At 41.8% G+C, this 25574-nt stretch overlaps 1 long non-coding RNA gene across 9 annotated transcripts in view; it reads right to left on the bottom strand.

Annotated features, from left to right (window-relative positions):
- Nucleotides 1-25574, bottom strand: part of LOC102154000 — a 62778-nt gene that overhangs the window by 9411 nt on the left and 27793 nt on the right. For 5 of the 9 annotated variants that reach the window (XR_005376903.1, XR_005376900.1, XR_005376909.1 and 2 more), the window contains 2 exons: nt 15513-15705; nt 9312-9668 (listed from right to left, as the gene is read on the bottom strand). This is a non-coding gene — a long non-coding RNA (uncharacterized LOC102154000). Of the gene's footprint in view, nt 1-9311; nt 9669-15512; nt 15706-19886; nt 20054-25574 lie in introns of those variants that run through there. The other 4 variants (XR_005376902.1, XR_005376901.1, XR_005376905.1 and 1 more) reach the window with 3 other exon arrangements.

A 25574-nucleotide genomic window follows, 5' to 3' on the forward strand; every position in this document is an offset into this window, starting at 1 on the left:
CTTTTGTCAGAGGCAGTGTAAAGTACTGCCCTCCCTTCTCTCTCCCAAAGTGCCGTCCAAGTAGATTGCAACTTAATTGTGGGCACACAGAGGCTTCTCATAGGATATGGCCTGCCCGACTATGATCCTCTTAAATTTAAAAAAAAAATGTTTCTTAAAAAAAAAAAAAAAGATTTATTTATTTATTTTAGGGAGAGAAAGAGGGAGGGAAAGAGAGAGAGACTTGAGTGGGAGGGGCAGAGGGAAAGGAGTGAGAATTCCTCCTCAGATTCAGAGCCTGATTGCCAGGCTCCATCTCATGACCTTGAGATCATGGCCTGAGTCAGACGCTTAACCATCTGGGCCACCCAGGCACCATTTAAATAAAAAATTAAAAGGAAAAAAGTTCTCACTGCTTATGAGCTGGATTTCAGTTGGATTTTTTCATAAGAATGCTTCATCAGTACAGCATGGGATTCTTGGAAGTTTTCTACTAATTAGAAAGTGACTCTCCTCCCCACAGTACTTCCACAATTATCCAACTACTCTAGAAAATTACACTTTTGATGTTCTTTCCATGTGTTTCGATTCTTTCTGCCAAAATCATGACTTTGAAACTCTTGAGTTTCCTCTTAGAACTAATTATCTTAGCTTCTGGAAGTGTATTAAAGTGCCCTTTCCTTTCCAAAAACTCTATCCGTATAAACGTTCCAAAAAATGAACGCTTTTTATTTCATTTTTGTAGAGCTTTTATTCTGAGTGGTTTAATTTAACACTAGTGAGAGGGAACTTGAGCACATGAATGGAAGATCCTGGTGGAAAAGGGTAAGAATTCAAGGGCAATGGCTTTCTCTAGTACTATCCCCTCTGTGTTATTCTGCCTTTTGGTCAAAAGGGAATGTCTTAGACTAGGGCTCCTTCTGTGGAAGCATACCCCGAGGTAAGAAGTTATGTGCAGGGACTCCTGGGTGGCTCAGTGGTTGAGCGTCTGCCTTCGGCCCAGGGTGTGATCCTGGGGCTCAGGCTTCCTGTGGGGAGCCTGCTTCTCCCTCTGCCTATGTCTCTGAGTTTCTTTCTGTGTCTCATGAATAAATAAATATTTTAAAAATGTTATGTGCAAATGACTTATTAAGGAAGTCCTATGATGGAGAATAGTAAGGCAGTGGAGCAGAAGGGCAGGGAGGAGAGGAAGACCAACAGGTGGCATTAACAGTAGAGTCCCAGAGAGAGCAGCTTCATCTGAATGCTCAGGGGAGCTCAGGGTACGAAGGATACCTCAGAGTTGGATATCCAGGAGGGAAGAGGGCTGGGATCCGGTCTCATCACCCACGAGTCATTGGTCAAGGGCTCCAGAGACAAGGTGGGATGGAAACTGACATTTCTGACTTTTTTTTTCCCTCTGTGGGCAAAACAGCTCCAACAGCATGAAAGAGATGTCTGAAATCAGTCACAGATGCAGTGTGTTCAAAGTCAACTGAATCAGAACCTGGGATTGGGACATGGAAATGGTATAAGGACTTGAGGGTGGAGCACTGACACAATCCACCTCAAGGAGGAAAATAAATAGAGAGCTAGGATATTTGGTCCAAACAGATCTGAATTTGAGGCATGAATGCCAAAGAATATCCTCTACGCTATATGCCAACCACCACACTGCTGTATGCCAACTGTCAGGTATCCCAGTCCACCCTGGTTGCTACCTGGTGACCATGGCCAAACTCATTCGGGGCCTGTTGTCAGACAGTTCACAGTTAATCAAGTTTGTACATGGTGACCTGTAGTTGGATAAATCAAATCTACTATAGTCACATATACTTGTAACGGTGGATGTCAGCATCTTTGTGCGTGGCTGAAGATTCAGGAAGCTGTGAATTAAAGGTAATCAGATCATGCCATTGCCAAATATGCTACTTTGGCATATTTTTAAAAAAGATTTTATTTATTTATTCATGAGAGACACAGAGAGAGAGGCAGAGACACAGGCAGAGGGAGAAGCAGGCTCCCTATGGGGAGCCTGATGTGGGACTCGAAACCAGATCCTGGGATTACTCCCTGAGCCGAAGGCAGACGCTCAACTGCTGAGCCACCCAGGCATCCCATGCTTTGGCATACTGATTATTTTGAGCTGAAGGCACTTGGGAAACAGCAGATACAGGAAGGTCTCTCTGGCCTCACCTTTCCTACCTAGAAGCTGACATAGAATTTCCTGTGAGGCAAGTGCCTTCCCCATACCAGGAAGATAAGAATATTCTTATCAGCAGAGACTAATCACCAGGGAGTCAATGCCAAAATGGGCCTGTACAAACAAACCTCCCCAAATAATCCTTCTTCACCCTTAGTTTCCCCCATATACTTCCTGGTCAACACCACACTATTTATTCCCTGCAACCCAAGCCCCTCTGTTTTCTGACATCACCTCAATTTATTGTTCTTGATGTAAAAAGGGGCTGTAAGCTTTTGAGCCTAATGGCTTCTTCAGGTTTTTGTTTTCTTTCTGAAAGCTCCCATGTATACCTAAAAATGTTAAATTTATTTGTATGCTGTATGCTTTTCTTGCTCATCTGACTTGTATCATTTCAATTCTTAGGCCAACCACAAAACCTAAGAGGGTAGAAGGAAGTTGTTCTTCCCCTATAGAACTCAAGCAGCAAACCCAGCAGATCATCATCTCCAAGGAGTGCTTGTAGGTTGGTTTTCAAATCTCCATGGACGTGGTAAGCAGGGCAGGTGCGTGATTCCGGAAGAGTATGGCAGGTTTGTGGTCGCCCTCTGGAGTGCATGGCAAATTCTCAAGCAATCTTTCTGGGACTTAAAGCAGGTGAGCACAGACAAGAAAGGACAGAGTGGCCCTGTTGCGGTGAAGAGGGAAAACTGGAAATAAATCCATGTGTGAGAGGTTGCTGATGGGGATTTTTCATTTGTCCCAGAATGTTGCCTGTTGGCCAAATCTGAAAACCATAGTACCTCACATTCTAAAGAGCTGCCAAAGACTAACACAGGGGACCCAGCTAGGTTTGCCAGAATCTGCCAATAAAAATAAATATAGGATAGCCATTTAAATTTAAATTCCAGATATATAACAAATTACTTTTAGTATAAATAAGTCCTAAATGTTGCAGCATACTGAAAAGTTGTCTATTCAAGAAGTATGTCCCATGCAATACTTGGGACATAATCGTACAAAAACAATTAAAAAAATCTGAAATGTAAATGTAACTGAGGTTCCTGTATTTTAGCTGGCAATGTGAGGTCCAATACTTGCAATCCAGGGCTTATTAAAATGGGGCAGAAGCATCTCTGATCTCACCTGTTGGCAGCCCAGCCTCACTGCCCCTCTTGTCTACATACTGAGAAGACTGGGAGAGGAGAGGGTCATTGGGGGCAGTTTTGTGGAGATAGCATTCTGGGGAATGAGGTTGTCTCCTTCCTTCCTCACAGAGGAGGGAGCGAGAATTTTATGTTTCTGTCTAAAGCAAGAAAGATGCAATATCCTCGAGGGCACTTATAGAGATTAGAGGTATATGCCCTGCAAGGAGAGGAGATTTTGATTTTCTGGTTGGATAGGATCTCGCTGATTAGCCCCTGTGCCCACCGAGCAGGAGAAACAGAGGGTAGGGTGGCAGGGAAGATGAGTATGCTTCACCATTTGGCTTGGTAAGGATGAACCCACGCATCCAGGGGGTGCTGCACAAAGTAGCTGGGCTTGAGCAGGTGTTCTGATATACCCCCTGGAGGGATGCCTGCTAGGCAAAGCACCACTAGCAGCAGAGGTCATGGGGAATGCCCCTGCACAGAGGCTTTGGGGCTGGGGGGCTGTATTAGCGTAGAGATAGAGCTGGATTTCCACTTCAGGGAACTGTAGGGTAGGGAGAAATCTCAAGGCTCTGTGATAACTCACCCCTATGCTTTCCAGTAATAGGAGGCCTAACCCAAGGTCTGGAGGTTCTGAAGGCTAGAAGGTGAAGGCCAGAGAAGTAGCCACAGCCAACAAGAAGAGGCAGGTCTCTATGGCCAAGGAAGTATGATGTTTCTGCTCTCACTGCCTCCTCCTGCTCCACCTGTTCCTCAGCCTCAGAAGAGGCAGAGCCTAGGATGGAAGGAGAGTGGTGTGTGCAAGCCTCCCACTCAACATGCACACTGTGTCCTCAGCCCAAAGTCTCACTTGAGGGAGGGGGCAGAGAGCATTGAAGTGCATATAAAATTAAAATTTAAAACTGGTCCAAACCAATATTAATAATGAAAATTCACTAAATACTTTGGAATCTCCCCAAGATGTCATAAAGAGAAAATGTGGATTTGATAAAGTGGGAATAAAAGGAGAGATGGGGAAGGAAAAGAACTCTTTTATGTCTAACTCCAAGGGGTATAAAAATGTTCATAAACCAGTGCCATCTAGCAAAGAGGAATCCAAGAAGGGAGATTCCCCTGGTGATGGGACAGCCGGGGCTCTGGGAGGGGCTACGCATGGAGGGGATGTGGTCCTGTTGCCCTGCCTGCAGCACTGCTGGAAGAGCAGGGAAGGGAGAAGCACCCCTGCCAGGCTGAAGACACCTGGACAAGTGTCCTCATGGAAGACACCCCCAGGGCCCAACCCAGCATGGGAGCCAGGGAGGTTCCGTGCCCCCAGACTGAGCCTGGGGTCTGGATTCGAGAAAGTGTAAATAACTGAACGAATGTGGGTGACTTTTAAATGCGGATTATAACCAATAAAAGTTTAAGTTGGTAAACTGCACCAGTTATCATTCAAATCATCTCTCTCTGATATTGGAATAATTTCTACTTATATGCAACACCACTGAGTAGATGCATATGAAAATACATTCACGTAAAAATGCCTTTGGTATGATGAATTCTGTGATTCTGCTCTAGTTCTGATTGTATCTTATGAATAAAAGTTCCTGGGTGAAGACTCAGCCGACAGCTGTGCTGATGATGTAGGAGGCAGGGCTGGCCCTCGTTCCCATTTCCACGCTTGCGACTGCCCCGGAGGGCTTAGCGAGGTAAGAACTTGCATATGTCGGTGGAATGGGAAGCCCTGACGCATGGGTTGCTGCTTGGAAGCGGATCTGATAAAGAAGGCAGGCCCCATTTTTCCATAGTCAATTCCAGCTGACAATCTTTACTCTAAGCTCTACTTTCTTTGGTCCCTTTCACCATGTCAGACACAATGCATTGCTATTTTTTTTTTTTTTTTTTTTTTTATTGCTGCAGAAGCTGTCAAAAGTATTTTTCCAGCTTGCTAATCCATGATTTTTTAAAATGATGGGTAATAATATTCACACTGATCTTGCAAATCGGAGTTTGTGATAACTAGCCCTTTCCCATATACCGTAATCGCTCAAGTCAAAATGGGCGATCACAAGTTTGCAAAGTTGGACGGAAAAGAGGCAATATTTAAAAATCATAGTTGTATTGAGTATTGAGGTTGAGAGGTTAGCAAAATTCTCTTATCTTTTTTTCCTGGCTGGCTTGTTAGGTCAGGTGATTTTTAGGAGAGGATTATCATTAAATAATGTCTATTTTCTGTAGCGTGGTACCCTTGAGAAAATTACTTAACCTCTTTGCACCTTAGCTGTATCCTGTTTAACGAGGATAATAATAGCATTTAGCTCTTAGAGTTGTTAAGGTTAAATAGGCTTTTATAAATCTCTATCTGTATAAATCTGTATAAATATAGGTCTGGATACAGATACTGAGATATAGATAGAATCTTAAATCTGTTCCCAGCACATAGGAGACTCTTAATAAATATTATTTTGGGTAGTACTGCTACTGCTATTATTATTATCAGTTGTCAGGATAGTAAGAGGGCAGTATGGCATAGTAGCAAAAGCACACATAGGTTTTAGGGAAAGTGAATTCTCAAGACATAGCTCTGCCACTTACTGTGAGACCTTGGGCCCAAGTTAATGAGCACAGGAGCTGAATCACGAAATGGGCAAAACAATGCTCTTGGTACATGATATTCAGTAAGGAAAGTGAGGATTGAATAAGGTAATGCATGTTAGTGCCTGGCACCTAGCAGTCCTCAGTACGTACTAGCCTCTTCCCCCATTTTTGGAGGGCCAGTAAAAGACCCTAGGTTTTGCATCTTTACATTCATTTCTTTGTCCTGATACATTTCACCCTTCTCCTTCATTCTGACAAAATGAAATAAAATACATTTGAAATAAAATACATGATTTCCCTGGACCCCATCCTACCCTATTCTTCTATGGAAGGATTAACATATCAGCAACACTCAAATAATGGAGTTGAAATGACTCATCTTTGTTCTCCAGGACCCCTGAGTCTAGTTAAGTAATTTAATTTAGTGAACAGTACACGTCCAGGTGAACATGTGAGAGTGATTTGGTTTTCCTCTCTGAACCTCCTACTGAAATAGGATAGTCTCAGCAACTGCCTCATCTGACTCCCCAAGGTTTGAACTTAGGCACCTCCCTGACCTTAGGAAACACTTGGGATACCCGGGAGGTAAGCTCAACTACAGAGCCACATTCTCTGCTATAGGAGCTGTGGGCCGGTGAAGGGGTGTCAGATGACTTAGGTGGTCTTCCATCCCGGCTCCACAGTGGGAGCTTTGAAAAATCTCTGTGGCCAGCCTGCATCCCCAGTGCCACTTAATCAGAATAAAAAAAATTATCTATCTATCTATCTATCTATCTATCTATCTATCTATCATCTATCATCTATCATCATCTATCATCTATCTATCGATCATCTATCTATCTCCAGGTGGTTTTGATGTGCAGTTAAGACTGAAAACAGGGATCCCTGGGTGGCGCAGCGGTTTAGTGCCTGCCTTTGGCCCAGGGCGCTGATCCTGGAGACCTGGGATCGAATCCCACATCGGGCTTCTGGTGCATGGAGCCTGCTTCTCCCTCTGCCTATGTCTCTGCCTCTCTCTCTCTCTCTGTGTGTGTGTGTGTGTGACTATCATAAATAAAAAAAAAAAAAAAAAAAAAAAGACTGAAAACAGCCTTCTTTGGCAACTCCACTCAGACCTTCATGCGACAGGGAAATGCTTTGGTAAATACAATGACCATTACTTTTCAAATGTAATGGAACCTCATAATTCCATTTAGCATTTGCTAACTCTTCTGGCTTTTGGGGGCTATTTTTAAACTATTTTAAAAATTCTATCAAATTGTATTGTGGTATTAGCTTACATCGAATAAAAATGTACCTATTTTAAATGCATAATTCACTGGCTTTTGACAAATACATATACACACTGAGGGTGGCAGAGTATGCCGCCCCAAAATACATCACTGTGGTACGAGTGTTATTTTGAGTTAGAGGCACTTGAAAAATAGCAAATACAAGAAAAACACCCTGATCTTTCTTTTTCTTAAAAACAGGAGATGAAATTCCCACGTGAAAGATGTTCTTCCAGCACCAGAAGCAAAGGAAATTCCTCTTACCAAGGATGAGAAGTGGAGACCTAGAGAATTCTATACAAACAGACCTCGTTAAAATTACTCTTTGCTTCCTTTGGCCTATTCCCACCTAGTGTAGTTACTTTTCAATAATTGCTTCTCTTTGTTCAACCTACTATCAAAGCCACTTCTTCGGGTCTTCACTCCTTATGAAGGTTCCCGTGTTAGGTAAAGCTTATACAAATGTGTGTGCTTTTCTCCTGTTAATCTGTTTGATGTCAATTTAATTCTCATGTCCAGCTGAAAAGCCCTAAGATGGGAGAAGCAACAATTTGCATCTTTACAATGCTGATGTAACCACTACCACAATCAAGACATAGGACATTTCCAGAAAGTTCCTTTGTCCCTTTGGAGTTAGCCTCTATGCTCCTCTAACCCCATCTCAGGAAACCAATGATTTGCTTCCTGTCATCACAGATGAGTTTTGGGATTATACTCTATGCAACCTTTTGTGTCTGGCTTTTTTTGCACAGAATAATGTGTTTGAGATTTATCCATGTTGTATGTATCAATAGTTCATTCTTTTTATTGCTAAGCAGTAATCTAGTCTCTGAATATGGTACTACTTATTTATCTATTTACCTCTTGGTGAGCATTTACTACTTAATTCTGGTACCAATATTTTTTTGGTACTTCTCTCTGCATTTTTTCTCTCATAGATAGTTTACAGTGAGAACAGGGAAGGTGATATGTCACCAGAGCCCTAATTTTTCTAAGAATTCCAGGGTTGGGTTCAAGTAACATACTTAGTAGTAATTTGGCACCTGGTCAAATTCTTCTCCATGATATAAAATGGAATCACGTAGCTATACCATTTGTTTTCCTAAGCGCTCAGAGCTGTTGGTTTATGTGAACTCATAGACACTGCTCACCCCAGGCAGTTTCATTGATTCTGGGTTGCTATTTATTCCATTATAGTCTAGCTCAGTTATTCACTAAAAGCTTAAGTGACTCATTTAATAATATTTCTTTTGGCTACCTATACTTAACTTTTGTGTTTTATGGTATCATAACAGAATGGATAAGTTCAGCTATGTAGCTGATTCATAAAGCCCTTAAAATATCTCCAAGCTGCCAGTTATTCCCAGAGTTAGTTTTGTAAAGCAAGCTTGTGACACACACACACATTTTATATGTATATATATATATATATATATATATATATATATACCTTATATGTATACATATATATATATGTATCCTTTTCACTTTATATTGGAAAATAAAGACTATGCTATGCCAATAAAGCCTCTTGTAAACACTTTTTACTGGCAGCATATTAATCTTTTGTGTCTATGGGCCATAATTAACTTAATTATTTCTCTATAACTAAATTTTTAGGTTGTTTCCACTTTCCTCTCTAATATAAAAATACTCCAAAGACCATATGTGGGCACATATAATTCTCTGTATTGCTTTGTCTTCTTAACTGTTGGCTTTTGATCTTTTTAGGAAAGCATTTCCTGCCATGGCCTTGAATTTTCTTCCTTTCCCTTTACAGTGAATAAATGTCTATGCTAGGTCACTGATACAAATATTCATTTATAGGAGGGTTTCTGTGTCTAGGAACTCTGAAGAGAGTCCAGTGGCCTTTCAGTGCTCTTGGATTTAAGCAGAGACCATGACTTCTCAAATTTCTTAGCAGGCTCTCTGCTGTTAACCCAAAGCTCATCAATGTTAAGGGTAATATCCCATATCACAAATATCAATGTTGTCTAAGAGAGTTCTATCTCAGGTCACAGTACAATAGAATGTGGAATTGGGTGCTGGGGGAAAAAATCAACATTTTAGAAAAATCCACAATGACATTCAATAAAAAGTCATTTTCATTCTATAGAACTTCAAAGATCTGGTCATTTTGTTTGTAGTATGTGAATTTATTTTACCCACATTATTTACAAATTTAGAGGTCCAGTACTTGTTTTATCGTATTAAACAAAACAGGAGATTGCAAACAATGTATAAGATATTTATGCTCCTGGTTTTAGCTGACCATGAGCAGACTTCTCCAATGATAATTCAAATTTATTCACAAATCTTGCCCAGTTGCCTCTAATAGAATGTTTCTGAGGGCCTCAGGCAGGTGGAGACAATCACTGTGTCACAAGTAAATTTGTATATAGTGTTTATGGTCTAGGAAACATTCTCTGTCATTAGTCATGGTAAAATAACATTTTTTTTCTCCTCTGGAAGTTGCCATTTATACTTATATCCTCCTCTTTTGGTCACACTCTGTTGAGATGGTCAGTACTGTGGAGAAGAGGAGAAATGTGGGGCTAGGGGCCAGGAAACCACCAGAAATATTTACTCTTTGGGGATGTTATTAATTATACATTATAAAATATACAGAGATTAAACATGTTTTCCAGGCCCAAAGGATGCCCCTTGGAGACAGAATGTGGGAAATTCCTGGCAGGAGACTGCTAAGGAAGACAATACCCTAATTCTGTGTATAAACTGACATAAGTTCTTGGTTCCTCCTAGGAAGTAGGTACATGGGTGGAATAGACCCAGAGAAACAAAGCAAAGTCTCTGAGTCCTGAATGACAATATAAATCTCTTAAGTCCCAGATCAACCCCTGATGACACATGAGTGAGTCTGACCCAAACAATACAATGAAGGCTTTGAAAACTCAACTGACATTGAAACCACCAAACACAGAATGTGAGGAAGGACCTGCAATCTGAACCTGAGTTGACTGCTTGCTATAACAGCAGGAATATGCTCCTTCCACTGTCTCCTGAAAATATGAATAGGGCCCATAGTCTTAAACATAACATTCTAAATGTCCACGTATAGTCCAACCCAAAATTCCTCAACAAAAATGAGTCAGAAAGATTTGCCAAATTTTAAAGAAAAAGGAAAATCAGATGTCAAACATAAAATTAACTGGAAAGTAGAATTATCAGTTAGATTTTAAAACTGTTATTATAATCATAATCAATGAGGTAAAGTTAAGCACTCTTAAAATGAATGGAAAGAAAAAAGATAGCACAAAATAAGAAACCATCAAAAGAAGCAAATGTAAAGTTGAGAAATGGAAAATACAGTATTTGAAATGAAAAAATTCACTGGATGAGATCCATAGCAGAATGGAAGTGACATGAAAGAGCCAATGAGCTTAAAGGTGTATCAATAGAAATTATCACATTAGGATAACAGACAAAATATTTTAGAAAAATCAACAGAGCCTCAGGCTCCTGTGGAGGAACATCAAATGATCTACCATTCACATTACTGAAGTACCAGAAAAATAGATGAATGAGACTTGCAGAAAAAAAATTTGAAGAAATATTGTCTGAAAATAGCCAAATTAGATGAAAGACATGAACTTACAGTATCAAGAAGGTCAGTTAGCACCAAACAGGAAAAAACTCAAAGAAAACTATAACAGTATTTGAATAACTATGGATCAATAGCATATCTATAATTACATTAACCATAAATGGTCTAAGCACATTAACAATAATTGTCAGATTGGACGAGCAAAATGCCAACAAAAATTGAAGACCAGCTTTTAGCTATCTATTATTATCCTGCTTTAAATATGATATAAGTATGTTAGCAGTAAATCATGGGGGAAAATGTACTATGCAAACATTAATGACAAGAAACCTGGACTGACTATATTAATTTCAAACATCATAGACTTCACAACCAGAAAAATTACTAGGGATAAAGAAAAACATCATATGATGATAAAATGGTAAGTTGAGGAATGCCTGGGTGGCTCAGTGGTTGAACATCTGCCTTTGGCTCAGGTCGTGATGCTGGGGTCCTGGGATCAAGTCCCACATCCAGCTCCCAGCAGGGAACCTGCTTCTTCCTCTGCCTGTGTCTCTCATGAATGAATGAATGAATGAATGAATGAATGAATGAATAAATAAATAAACAAACAAACAAATAAATAAAATCTTTTAAAAAATGGTAAGTTGACTAAAAAGAAGCAATCCTAAATATGTACTTCCTTAAAACTGGAGCTTCAAAATACGAGGCAAAAACTAATGGAACTAAGATGAAAAATAGACAAATCTATGCAAAACACTGAGAGGTTACACTGAAGGACTTGAACTTGATTATTCCCTCAATTATATGCAAGACCACAGCACACATGAAAAGATCTTAACATCACTTGTAATTAAAGAAATGAAAATGAAAATCACCAGATACCACTATACATTTATTCAAATTTCTAAAATTAAAAAAAAAAAGAAGATAATATGATTGAGTATCAAGTGCTGGTAAGGTTGCAGAACACCTGAAATTCTCACACATTGCTGGTAGGAATGAAAAATGGTGCAGCCACTTTAGAAAGTAGGAAGTTTCTTGTAAGTTAAACTTATAGTTGACATTTGACCTAGCTATCTCCTCCCCCAAATCTGTAAATGAGTGATCATAGCTGTTTTATTCATAATTCACAAAAATTGGAAAAGATGCCTTTCAGCTGGTGCCTGGGTAAACAATTGTGGTATAATCATGTAACAGAGTACTACCCAGCAGTGCAGAGGAGCAATATACTGAAACAAGCACCAGCATGGATGAATCTTGAATGTGTTATGCTAAGTGTAAGGAGCCTGACAAAAGGCTACATACAATCTCATTTATATGATATTCTAGGATACAACTACAGGATCAGAGAGCAAATTAGTAGTTGCTAGGCCTTAAGGGAGGGGAGGGCTTGAGTATAGGGGGGAAGCACGGAGGAATATTTGGAGGTGATGATGCTGTCCTATACCTGAGTGTTGTGATGGTTATACAAGTCTAGGTATTTGTCGAAATGCATAGAACTGTATGTTCCTTGAAAAATTGAACTTAACTATATGCAAATTTTAAAAAGAAATCTGAAGTTATTCTGCTGCTCTGAACCCTATCCTCAGCCATCTTCTCCATCTATGTTTTCTTGTGAATTCTATGTAAGCAGGAAATTAGGACAGGGAGAGAGAGAGTTGTTGAAGTCATGAGTCACTGGCCTCATCACACAACTGCTGTTGTGTGTTCTCATGCCCACAGGGCACTTTAGTAGGATGGTGTGCAGTTGGAAGTCTATCTGTAGCACATTTGCTGATTTTACTGTCCTGAGTCTTTTTGAGGAGGTGGCAAAGAGAATTAGAGGTTGCAGGGTGAAGAGAGGGCCACCGAATGTCCTGCACCTCTACTTTTGATGTGACAAGGAGAAATGAGTTGGCCATGAGCACGGCTGAGTTATTTTTCTGCAACTCATGCCAAGGAATATTGGCTAGGCAAGAATACCCTAGTAGTAAGAGGCTATGTGTACTGGCTGTAGGAAAGAGACTTTGAACAAGCTAGAAGAAGAAAATAATGATTCAGTGCTTTTGAGCTCCTATGTCCTGGCAATGCAACTGCAGGGTGACAAAAATGGATTAATCAGAATGAGGTGCATAGATAAAGGAAATCCAAGGGGTTTGCTCTGCTATTCGTCTAGGTGCCTAGAAAACACCCAAGTCTAGAGTCTCTGGAGGAGATTACAATTGAGATTTGGGATTTTGAGGAGAAGGATTGGGCAAGAGCAGAACTGAAGGATGGCCTAACTTTCAGCACCAGGCCATTTGGCAGTCTTCAGGCAGGAGTGAGCCTCCCTCATCTCACCCACACTGATTCAAATCTCTTCCTGGTTTTCCTCCTCCTTTAGGGTCCTTCTTAGTGCTGGACAAAAAGAACTCAGGAGGCTGGTAAGGGGGCTGGGACAAGATGGTTCTATTACAACAGCCCTTCCTCCACAGTTCAATCTACTCCTTTTTTTTTTTTTTTTTTCCTTTCCCTAAATTGAACACTTGATTGGGGATTTATAGTAGATTGGCCTATTTTCCCAAACAATGGAAAAGTATAGAATCTGCCTGGAATAAACAACAGGAAGATTCAACAGAGAATGGCCAAAGAGAATGGCTAAAAAAAAAAATCATACAGCTTCACACTTGTATCCAGTCAAGTTCAGACTTCTCAGTAGATGCTATATACAGGTAGTTTCACATCAAGTGCCTTTAGAATACACTAGTCATGCTGCATGGGAAGCAGCACCCCTTTCAACTGATCCTTGGTTGAGGGTGTCCTTGTACTCCAAAATCCAGTCCCAGATTTAGGAAGTGTTTCTTGGGGCAAAGGTAGTTAAAGGATTGATTCCACCTTGGGAGCATTTTGGAAGAAATATGTCAGGTGTCTAAACCAGCTTTGCTTTGATTTTTAGGATACAAGACATCATACTGATGATGTTAGTTTATCCAGCACCTCCAAATTTTGAAAGCAAGAATTGAAATGCATCGTGTGCCCACAATGAGCCAGAACTATGTTCTCCTAGAATTCCCACAAGGGTAAAAGGAAAGGATTATGAAGATAAAAACTTAAATATCGAATTGCTAGTAATATTAATTATGAGATTCTTTCTTTAAAAACTTTTAAAAACTACGCCCTTTCTGCGGCTCTACAGAGTAACACAATTGAAGGCTCACATCTGTCTATTTAAAACAACATTTCCTATCATCTGCTAACCACCCCCTACCTGGCTTTCTTCTTTTCACCAGATTTCTTGGCAGAGGGAAGCTGACGAGACTGCCAAGGCATTCTTTTATTCTCTTCTTTTCTTTCTTTTTAAAAAAGATTTATTTATTTATTTGAGAGGGAGAGAGAGCACGCGTGTACGTGCAGATGGAGAGGCAGAGGGAGGGAATTTCAAGCAGACTCCCTGTTGAGCACAGAGCCCATCTTGGGGCTTGATCCTATGACCCATAAGATCATGACCTGATCTGGAATCACAAGTTGGATGCTCAACTGACTGAGCCACCAAGGTGCCCCTGGTGCCAAGGCTTTCTTAAATGTTTGGGCCTGAAAGTTCTCGCCAAATGCTAAGACAGTTTGTGGTTGTTCAGTTGAGCAGTAAAGTAGATGTTTTGCGTTATGAAAAATATATATCTTAAACATATGTAAGTGGCTTTCCCCAAGAAGAGAGCTGAGAAAATAGCTAATTCTCATCTACTATCTCTCACTAACTTTGGGGCAGCCGCTGTCTGCATACTCAGAGTTCACAAGTCCTTCACTCATAATTTCTGTGCCCATGGATCACTTTTTATGCAGATACTTGGAACTCTCCACCTGAGGGCTTTCTCTGGTGGTGGAGCAAGCTCAGCCTGTACTGGAGGAGGCTGGAAGTCCTGAAGATTTCATGCCTTCCTAGCAGCCCCCTACCAATTATGGACCAAGGTTGGAAGATAAATATCCCAACTGCTTCTTCCTTTGGATGAGACACTGAAATGTCTGTACCCAGTCTCCCAGAGGAACCCCAGGGGATTGAGTTCCATTAGCTCACAGCAATATTCTGCTGAGTAATGCATCTTATATTAGTTTCCTTTTCTTGCCTTTCTTACTTCCCCACTCCAAAACCAATGCTTTCTGGGATCACCTTCTAAATAAATTACATGCATCCAATCCTTGTCTCAGGGTGTGCCTAGTGGGAACCCATCCAATGACACATTTAAAAGAAGGGTGACATTTTCAACACTTTCACGTTCTCTGTTTACATTTGAAATCATGTATGTTAAATATGCATACAATGAGACTGCTGTCTACACAGAATCTTGTTTTATTAGTTGCAAGTCATGTTTCTCTCTTGAAAATGTCATCTTCCTTACTTTCTAGACACACAAAGGCATGTACGAGGTCCTACACATATTGCACAATTTCCCCTTCGAAATTGAATGCTTTTTCTTGAATGCTTTTTTGGTTAATAACCTCTTTTGGTTCACCTAATTCCAGGGGACTATTTCAAATTGTTTGAAATGGTTCAGATGGGGAACTGTGTGCTCTCTCCTTCCTCTCATTACGCTATGGCTAAATGGAACTAACGGAGCTACATACTCTGGGATTATCCTTGAGCATTCATAATTGAAGCAGAGGGACAGTGGCGGCTCTCAGTGAGAAGTGTGGCATTGTATCTCTAGGGAAAGAAATGACTTGATGTAGTTGAGTCTACCTCTTTGTGGGGTGGCAGGAGAGCGCTGTGTGAATAACAAGGAGAGCAGGGTACCTCCTCAAAAGCACTGTGTATATGAGTTATCCAGGTGTGTGATCATGTGTATACATACCTTTATAACAGTTACTCTACCAGAGAGGGAAGCAAACTCTGTTTTCTTTTGAGAAAGATATCCAAACGTCAGCTCTGGTCACTAATAGTTCAGAATTTGTTTGTTTGTTTTTCGAGAGTTGTGTGATTTTTCTTTCTCCTGGATTCCTTGCTTCTTCTTTCTCCTCTTCAATAACTGAGGGGTGCATGAAACTCTGTGAAGTTTGGAAATTGGAAGAGTACAGTTACTAACCATTCTTTGAAATTGAAGGAGTGAGTTTATTACCTCAGCTTGTGTGTGAGATGAGCTTTAATAATGCCCTTCCTCCTCCAACCAAGATATACACATTGTAATCCCTAGAACCTGCAAATGATACCTCCCATGGCAAAAGGGGCTTTGCCAATGTGACTAAGTGAAATACCTTAAATCCATTATCATGGATTATCCAGATGGGCCAGAAAGGTAATCAGAATGTCTTTATAAGGGTGCCCGACTGGCTCAGTTGGAAAAGCCTGACTCTAGATCCCCAGATTGTGGGTTCAAGCACAATGTTGGGGGGCAGACATTACTAAAATAAATAGATTAATGAATTTAAAAATATGTCCCTAAAAGAAGGAGGCAGAGGGAGATTTTAACACAGAAGACGAACAGGCAATGCGGCAGCAGAAGCAGTGTAATGGGGCCACAAGCCAAGGGACGCCCCCAGCCACCAGAAACTGCAAGAAGCAAGGAATGGATTCTCTTCTAGACCCTCCAGAGTGAACCAGTCCTCTTAACACCTTGATTTTAGCCTTGGAAGACTCATTTCGAACCTCTGAACTCAATAATGGTAAGAGAATAAATTTGTGTCATCTAAAGCCACTAAAGTTGTGGTAATTTGTTATAGCGGCAACAAGAAATGAATGCAAGGCCTCAAAACTGCTGAACCTACTTGAAAAGTTGTACCAGATGGTTGATGAACTGTCATGTGAATTGTTCAGAGAAGTTTTTTCTCTGAACAAACTAGTTTCGACTCATACATTCCTGTCACTGGTGAAGGCTTACAGAGGATATTCACAGATACAGAGAACAGAACAAAGTCTGGAGTGATTAGGTGGCTAAGGGAGAGGAGGGGAGAGGATCATGCCTGAAAGTGAAAGAGGTCCCATTTCGGTCCACGCAAAACAGTGATGGACTACGTAGCAGCTCACCTGGTCATGCCTGAGAAATCCCAGGTGATGATGTGGGACAGCAGACCATACAACTCTGAGGCATTAATTTTAGGAACCTGGCTGAAGGTGTTTGGTGTGATTCAAAGTTCCTCTGCAGCCATCCTTTGCTGGTAATTTTTAGTTTTCTGTATATAGATGAGTTTTATACGAAAGCTAGATTTTGTTGGGTGGGCATGGGGGATAGGAGGGTAGGTACAATTTGGCTGAGTCCCACCTATTTTATTATTTTTAAAAGATTTTATTTATTTCTTTGAGAGAGAAAGAGAGAGCATAAGCAGGGGGAGCAGCAGGCAGAGAGAGGGAGAAGCAGACTCCCCGCTGAGCAGAGAGCCTGATGCAGGGTTCAATCCCAGGACCCTGGGATCATGACCTGAGCAGACACTTAACCGACTGAGCCACCGAGGCACCCCTCTCCACCTATTTTAAACTCCATTATTTCTCTGAGCTCTTCCTTGAAGCATGAGTGGTGACTACTACATTGCAATAGACTTTACTTGTGCTGGGAAACTTACACATTATTTAAATTAATACCATAATTCAGTGAGGGGAATATTACAGAGGCCTGATTATACATGAATAAGGCTCAAACAGATTAAGTACAGTGTCTGGGTTATGTAGCTAGAACATAGTCGAGCTGAGATTTAAACCCAGGTCTAGAAGACACAAGACACAAAATGTGACCTTGATTGATATGCCCCACTGCCTCTCCTAGCCCAAGTACCCTGAAATGGCTCTTGGGCTCTTCCTCCTCCTCTAGTTCTTTTTCTTCTGCCCCAAATCCTACTCTTCTGTCAGCACTGGAGGCCACCAAAGGTGGAGGGATGAGAGGGCACAGCCTGTGCCCACCCAAATCATCTCACGCCTTCCTCCTTCTTCATGCACAAACCATCTATGTGCTCTGAAGAGAGTTCATACAAGCAGAACAATGAAATGTTTCATTTCATATTGTCCTCACTCACAGCTGTGAGCAATAACAACTACAAACACTACCATAGCCACCACCAAACAGCCAATAATGCACGTGAATCATGGTATGTGCATTGTCTTTTTGTTGTCACAGCAGCCCTAAAGGCAGGTAATGTGATCCCATTTTATAGAGAAGAATGCCAGGGCTCAAAGAGGTCAAACAAATAGAAAGTCTCCTGCTCATTTCATTCCAAATCCACTTCCCAGTTAATCAGTGAGAATCTATTGAGCATCGCAAAGCATCCCAGGCATCTTTGAAGCCTTGGTCACCACTGCCTGGGTCAGACTTTGATGGTGTTAGGGCTGTTTTGTACACATTCAGTTGGCTAGTTTTAGCAAGAAATTGTCACTTTTATGTAGTGACAGTTCACAGTCACCTCTGCCTTCACGGGAAATCAATGTCCTTTCAAAATTCTTCTTCCATCTAAAGAATAGAACGGCCTCTCTTATAGCTCCAACCGCCCCGTTTTGCATTAGGGCACAAGGCTGCATTGAATACAGACTGCCTATTTTATCCATTCATTCAATAAATATTTATCAAGGATTTACAACATGCTGGACACTTTATTAGGTGATAAGAATGTAAAGGTGAGCAAAACAAACATGGAACTAACAGCGTAGTAGGGAAGAAAGACAAGTAAATCATCAAAAGTACATAAGTGATTGGGCTTTCTCTCTAGCTACCCAGCTGAGCACAGCTGTTTTTAAATTACCTGGGATTTAATTTGTAGGTATGACTGAGTGACAACATGGAGAGGTCAATGCCATTAAAAGAAAAGTTTATTGGGGAGCCTGGCTGGTACAGTCGATCAAGCATGGGACTCTCAATCTCAGGGTTGTGAGTTCGAGCTCCATGTTGGGTATAGAGATTACTTAAATAAATCAAAACTTAAAAAAAAATAAAAGAAGAATGTATTACAGCTGCTATGAGAAGGGGGTATGCTGGGTCATGCAAGGCCACATGTCAGTCAGTAGGCAGAGGGAGTGAGCAGAGGTGAGAGCCTTTATTACTACAGCTGTGAGGAGTTGTTAGGTGAGGACATACCCTAATTGGGCAGAAGCAAAACACAGATATGGGGATTTGTGGTTGGAGGGTTTGTGATATGATATCTATGCAACCTGCAAATAACACAGGGGTCATATAGGTGTAAAAACTTTAGCCATTGGTTTGGTTCATGTTTTGAAGATGCCAAAACATAAAGTTACAGAAAACCAAGAACTACTACAGCAGCCTTGAGCAGGAGCCGCCCCCCCACCCCACCCTTTCTGAGGATATTTGAGAAATGGTTGCTATTGTTGTATGCCATTGAGAGTTTGGGGTCACTACACAGCAACAGCTGACCAATACTGTATCCTTGGCAGTTGCAAAGAATTGACCTTCACAAAGAATGATCCAAGAAAATTAATGCCCTATCTTCACTCTTTTCTCTCCCTTCAAGGGCCTTCCAGAGGCCAGAAGGCAAAAAAAAAAAAAAAAAAAAAAAAAAAAAGAAGAAGAAGAAGAAGAAGAAGAAAAAACAACCCATTAATGTAGTCCATATAGATGAGCCCCCTGGGGCAGAGAATAGGAAAGCACAGGTGGAGACTACTGAGCTTAGAAACCTAAAAGCTAAGTAAAAATGAGCTGTGAATGGAGCAAGTTCTAGGCTAACAATGCAGCAGGTGCAAAGGTCCTTGGGTGAGAGGCAGCATGCTGTCTTGGGGGAAATGGGCTGGTGTGACAGGAAGACAGAGAAGAATAGGGAGACTAGTGAGTAACAAGAGTGGAGTGGTAGGCAAGGACCTTTCCTTGTACCTCCTTATGGGCCATGTGAATTATTTTGCCCAGAATCTTAAAAGAGTTTTCAGCAAGGATAATGGATGGCATCATTGCATTCATGTTTTTAAAAAAGACACTCTGGTTGCTGGACTGATGATGGGAGAGGAGGGAAGAAATACGGGGAGGCCAGCTAGGAGGCCATTCAAGTGTACATCTTTAAATACTGAGCTTTAGCTGCTGAGCCAGCCAAGCAACTGCATCAGCTACCTGGGGCACAAAGGGGATGCGAGTGCCAGGGAGGGGCTGTGGACAAAGCCAGGGCACAGCTGATGGGAACGGTCTCAAATGGCAGGGCAGAAATCAGCTGGCCCCTGTGACCAGAGGAGGAAACACTCTTCTCCAGCTGGAGAGACCTTGAGTCAAAGTCTTTCCATGTCAAATAGTTTCATAGAAACTCACCAAGTAACCAGGAGAAATGCTCTGCTTCTGGGGACTGCGGCTGCCCCCAGGGACCCCCTAAGGATGAGTCGGCTTTCTTCCTGGGCTTGTTTGAAGGAAGGCTTTTCATTTGCTCCTTCTCTTTGGCTCCCCAGGAGGAACTAGAGCAAAGGGAAGTTTCCTGGAGCCTGAAGTTAAAACACACAGGACACACTACTTCACCTCGCCCCCATCCCCGGCTGCTGCTGCTGTCTCATTGCTCCCCGATGGGATGTCATGGGGTAGGGGGAACTTGCAGTTCCCTGGGGGATCTCCCTGTTGTCAGCCTAGCCCTCTGGGAATTGACCACAGGGAGGAGAGCATCACAGAGAAAACTGCTTGCACCAGGATTCTTCGCTTCCTCGCTTCCCTCTCCTGGCTCCTCTTGTACACTTAGCTAGCTCCCTTTTCTTTTTCTTTCCTGCTCTGTTTGCTGCCCAAGTAATAACCCACTTCACTCTAATTTCCTGACTGGATAATCATTTCCGTCAGGCACGAGAGATGACCAAATTAATGAAATTAATGAAATTCCTTGTCAATAAAGAAAGGACATTTATTAAATGGAAACTGTGCTTAAATACAACAGAGCGCATCGCTCAAGGCTAAGGGTTCAGAAGAATAAAGGAATTATTTTGAGGAATGTTTCGTTTGGGGGGATTTGTATTAAACATCAATATGTTCTGTCTGTAGAGATTCCCTGCTTCATGGAGCAGTGGAGCACACAGAAGAGGGGGTGGAATTTGGAGGCGAAGCACCTGGAACCTGGAGCCAGATTGACCTTCTCCTGTGCCACAGACTGCGTAGCCTTGGGAAGGTTACTTAATCTCTCTGCCTCCATTTCCCCATCCACAAAATGGGCAAACTTATAATATCCTGCTTATGTGACTTTGTCCTAGGAAGTGGATGCATTTATATCATATGTTCAAAATCATGCTAGGCAGGTGGCAAGCATGTATAAGTGTGTGTTGCTATTGTTAGCCTAAAATGAGGTCAGTAACACACATTTGGGCCCAGTAAAGTATTAAGCTCATTTTATGAATTATAAGACTCAGGAAGTTCCTTTCAGATCTAAAACGGTCCTAAGAACATAGGGAAATACAACTTGAGAATTCTGTTGCTTTTTTAGATCATACATTCAACAGAAAAATTTACAGTTGGGGTAAAACAGAAGCCACGGATAAGAATAGAAATCCTGTCACTGTTCCATATAAGAGTTGACAGACTTGAAATGAAACAGAAATAATGATGACAATAATGATAATTCAGCTGAACAGAACAAACAGCCCCCACCCCCCAATCACTGAACATTTTATCTTTCTGGTCTCCTCCTAAAATGGTCTACAGATGCATAAAATGTGTTTCTTCTTGGCTACTACAGCCTCAGTTGCCATCGCTGAGTAGAAATATTGCCTTTCTGCAGTGATTTAGTCACTGAGAGAGTAGCTGAAGTATACAGCACAGGTGATAGGAATCTTTCCGGACATAGGCTCTGTCTTCAAATATGCAGACTCTGGGGGCTTGAGGAGAAGCTGCCACCCCAGCTGGTGTGGCCAGCTGCATGCATCCGAGGCTCAAGAGCTGTGGAAGGGGAAGGAGGATTGGTAGCAGGAGCTGGAGGGGCTGTGGGGTGGTCGCCGCTCCATGTCAACTCGGGGATTGGGCAGGTCAGTGAGAACATGCAGGAGCTGCCACAGTGCCAACCCACACCCACCTTCAGAGCATAAAATAAGTGGCTGCTGCTTTCCTTCCCTTTTCTAAAACTCACAGAATTTTTCTTCTGGCAAACTCAATCCGGGACCAGACAGAGAAGAACATTTTGGGGAATGTAGTTCCAGCTAAGCTAAGGTGGCAAAACAAAGCTGCTACATGTGGAAAAGGGTGTGGATTCAGAAAGAGCTAAGATATTTGGGGTCAATGATGCAAATGACCACAGGTAATAACAGAGGAAGTGATTCAGCACTTTGAGGCGTAGTTGCCTACCATTACCTGTTCTTGCTCATCAAGAGTGAAGATTGCAATGCCCTCATCAACTTTGTAAATGGGCTTCTCTCCTCTCTGGAGAAAGCAATACATGTGGATTTTAGTGGGCCTGCTAGACAGAAGAAGGCAAGGTAGGGAGTAAATATATAAGAAATGGGCCCACAGGGGAAGATGACGGTGCTGTTGACAATCCATGTGATATCTGCAGACCATATTATATACCTTTGCTGTGAGTCAAGAGGAAATGTGGGCCACCTTGTTTACATCTATCCTTGGTGAGAGTTACACAAAAGTAATTGGAGAAAGTGAGGCAGAAAAACCTTAAATGACAAAGGAGCAATCAGGCAATCCAGGAGGAGCCCTGGATTTGGGGTCAGGGAACTGGATCACATTTCTGGTGGGTTACAACTGGTTGTAAGCTCTGAGGAGGTTTCAGAGTTTCCTCTGGTTCCTCATCTGTGAGTGGAAGCACTGGACCAAAGAAATGTCTAGCTGCCTTCTACGTATTATGAGCCAAAGGAGCCCTTAGCTGATCCTGTGACCTCTGCTGTGCTACGTGCCGCCATGCCTCTCTGTCTCCTGTTTGCAGCTGTGTGCTTAGACTTTGAGGGAGGGGCAGATGTACCCAGATTAGATACCCAAGGAGTGGATCCTCTTGCTAGAAAAGCTGCTGTATAACTTGCTTAATACAATTTACCTCGTTTGTGTCTCAGTTTCTTCTTCTTTTTCTGACTCAAAGGGGTATAGATATGTGGATATGTGAACTCCACTCTGCTCCTTGGAATAAATCAACTTTTCAAAGCGAGGAATTGTGCTAATTTTGTCTTCCTGGCATCAGAAGGAACAAAACAAGGGTGAGGGAAGAAGGACACTTATATGGTGTTAGGGGTGGAAAAGGCTTGAGCTGCATGTTTGAAGGGAAATGGAGGAAAATAAATCCTTGCAAAACCCAACAGTGCTGTGATTCACAAGCAAAACTTGCTTCTGAATTGGAGCATAGAGAGTGGTATGCATGTGACCGTGTGTCTCTCCAGCTGGGATTTTTTTTTCTTTAATTGAGAGTTTTTTAGATCGGAAAATGCGTACATATCCTTACTGTAAATTAGGGATTGAAAGCTATAGAATCCAGGATCACCTAATTAACTCCTGCTCTGCAGAACCACCATGGCGTATGAGTAAAATGAACAGTGTTGATGGCACATTATTCAATGAGCAGAACTATTCCCAAATAGTCTTGGGAATTACCCTGCCTTTCCTGGCCAAGCAACCACTTGGGAGCAGGACTTCCTTTCTCCTAGTAGAAGAAACTACATCTAAGATCAGCTTTCTATAGGATCTTCTATAATCTCAGAGGTCAAATTTCCCACAGACTCAGAGCAGCTGGCTTCTCAGACAATTCCTATAAACAGCTGGCATTCCAAATTCAGACTGCTTGGCAGTAAGAATTCTTTTTCTCCCTGCCCCCTTCCCTGGCTCTAGCAATGTGAAAATGAAGAGCTGACAAGACGGAAGGGCTATTTCCTCTGGAACAAAGCCTACATTGTGTTAGCAGATGCCACAGCTGTATTTGTTTAGGTCATCCAGAAAGTGCACACTGAGACCCAATTCCAAGGGCGAGACATGCATTGGGGATAGCATCTGAGAAAAGTAAGTGGCAGGGGGGCTCAGCAGGGAAAGCTCAGACCACACTATGGACGGGACACTTGTATCAAGAGAAGTGGAAGGTGGGCAGGTGAGGGAGGAAGAACCTCAGACAGTTGCATTGTACTTACAAGTAGAATAAAGAGTTTAACAGTATGCAAAAAGGAAGCGCCTACATGGTTTCCACCAGGATTAAATGGGATGAGTTTTGTAGTTCTTATAATCCTCTTCACAAAAGAATGCAATTTCAGTTTCATTGGCCATTCTTGCTGCTTTAGGAGTCCTGTCTTCCTTTAGATGAAAATCTGTCATCATCTCCCAAACTCAACAGAAGTTCAGTTGCCTTTGGTTTATAAGCTTGGGGAATAATCTTTTGCTTATCACACTTATAATTTCTGAATGGCAGTGAGAGGCTAGTCCTCAAAGGTTCATCTTGCTTTAGAAATACTATAAATTCCTAAGTACAGTTTGGTCCAAATTAACTCTGTGACACACTACAGATTTGAAATTGTAGTGCTCGAATGAATGAATGAGGTGACCTATAATGGGAGCTTTCTTTGGAAGCCAGGTAAAAAATATTCCTTTCAATTCTGCAATTTCATTCATAGGTAAGTCCCCTGGGATTCTCGCATATATGTACCTGGAGAACTATTCCCGTGCATCCCCTGATGGAGCTCTGAGATAGTTTTGGCAGCCCAATGGAGAAAGCCAGCATAGCTTGGCCATAGAGGAGTTCCACACTGGGCAAAAATGGCCAGGCTCTATACCTGTATGATTTTCAGTCATTGACTGGAGGCTGCTTGAGGACAGCATGCCCTTACTAGAGATCCCAGAGCCCCTCAAAGAGGAGGCTGTCAACTAGCTACACTCCTCATGGCAAATCTCTCTTGAATGAAGCGTGAGAGGGGATACTCTGGCTTCCTCACTGGCACTGACATGCCTTTTAATAGGATAATGAACGATGAAGTACACTATAAATTTCTTGTGAGTTTTTCCTTTCTTCAACCAAGTCTATTCCATACTCTTCACAATGTGATCTTGAGAATTAGTCCTGAAATTTGGTGCATAAATGGGAGAGCCCAAATCACAGCATGATGTGATTAGCCCAAAAAGGCCACTGGTCCTCATTTCCTTGCTCTCCAGAGGACGCCATGGTGATTCTGTAGCTGGGAAGGAGAAGACTTGCAGTACATGGCTATGCCTACAACACCAGTGGTGAACCAGGCCTTGGCCTTTTAAACTACTCTAACAACTCATATAAGGTACTCTTCAATACACTGCTAAATTAATTAAATAGTTTATTTTTCAGCAGTCACAAAGATGGTCATCTTCAGTGAAATGACACCTTTTTAAAGTACAATTTGCATAAAATCTGTAAGAGCGATAGAGTGGGTGGGTTTCCATCACATTTAGAAAGACAGTGTTGCTCATGCTTTTCAGAGACAGTGTAGAGAAGACTTAAAACAATTTAAAAGAAAAAGAAAAGTGCTATATAGAGTTCTATAGAATCCCACTTCTATAAATTTTAAGCAGGCCTTGTAGCATCAAGTACAATGATCCTTCTGTCCCCAAACTGAGGCTGGAACCCTACACAAGATGTGGTCTGACAACATTCTTCTGCCCCATTCTTCTAACTCTATACTTCAGGGGCTAGAAGTCTATGAAATATCTTTCTCAGGACCTCTGGTTTCCAGCCCCATGGATGTCATTTACATTCTGTTAATGAAAAGCACTTACACAAAGGTGGAGTAGAGGTAGACACCATTTCTTCTTCCTTTAGTGCAGACAGCAGATGGACATGGGCTTTGCACAGATGCAATTTAACTTTCACATCTGAGTTTTCCTGATCTTAACCTGACCTACGGCTACAGAAGAGTTGGGAAGTTAGCAGTGAGGTCCAACATCTTACTGCCCCCTGTGGGATAGCAGCATTTCTCCATCTTAAGAGGCTGTAATTGTAGCGGTGAAGCTGAAAGCTAACACCTGCTTCCTGCCTCTAACTTCTCCAGCCCTTCCAACAGTTTTGTGCTCATGAAATTGTTTATACTG

Source organism: Canis lupus, chromosome 23 (assembly GCF_011100685.1).
Source record: "Canis lupus familiaris isolate Mischka breed German Shepherd chromosome 23, alternate assembly UU_Cfam_GSD_1.0, whole genome shotgun sequence".
In the NCBI taxonomy this organism is placed as follows: Eukaryota; Metazoa; Chordata; class Mammalia; order Carnivora; family Canidae; genus Canis; species Canis lupus.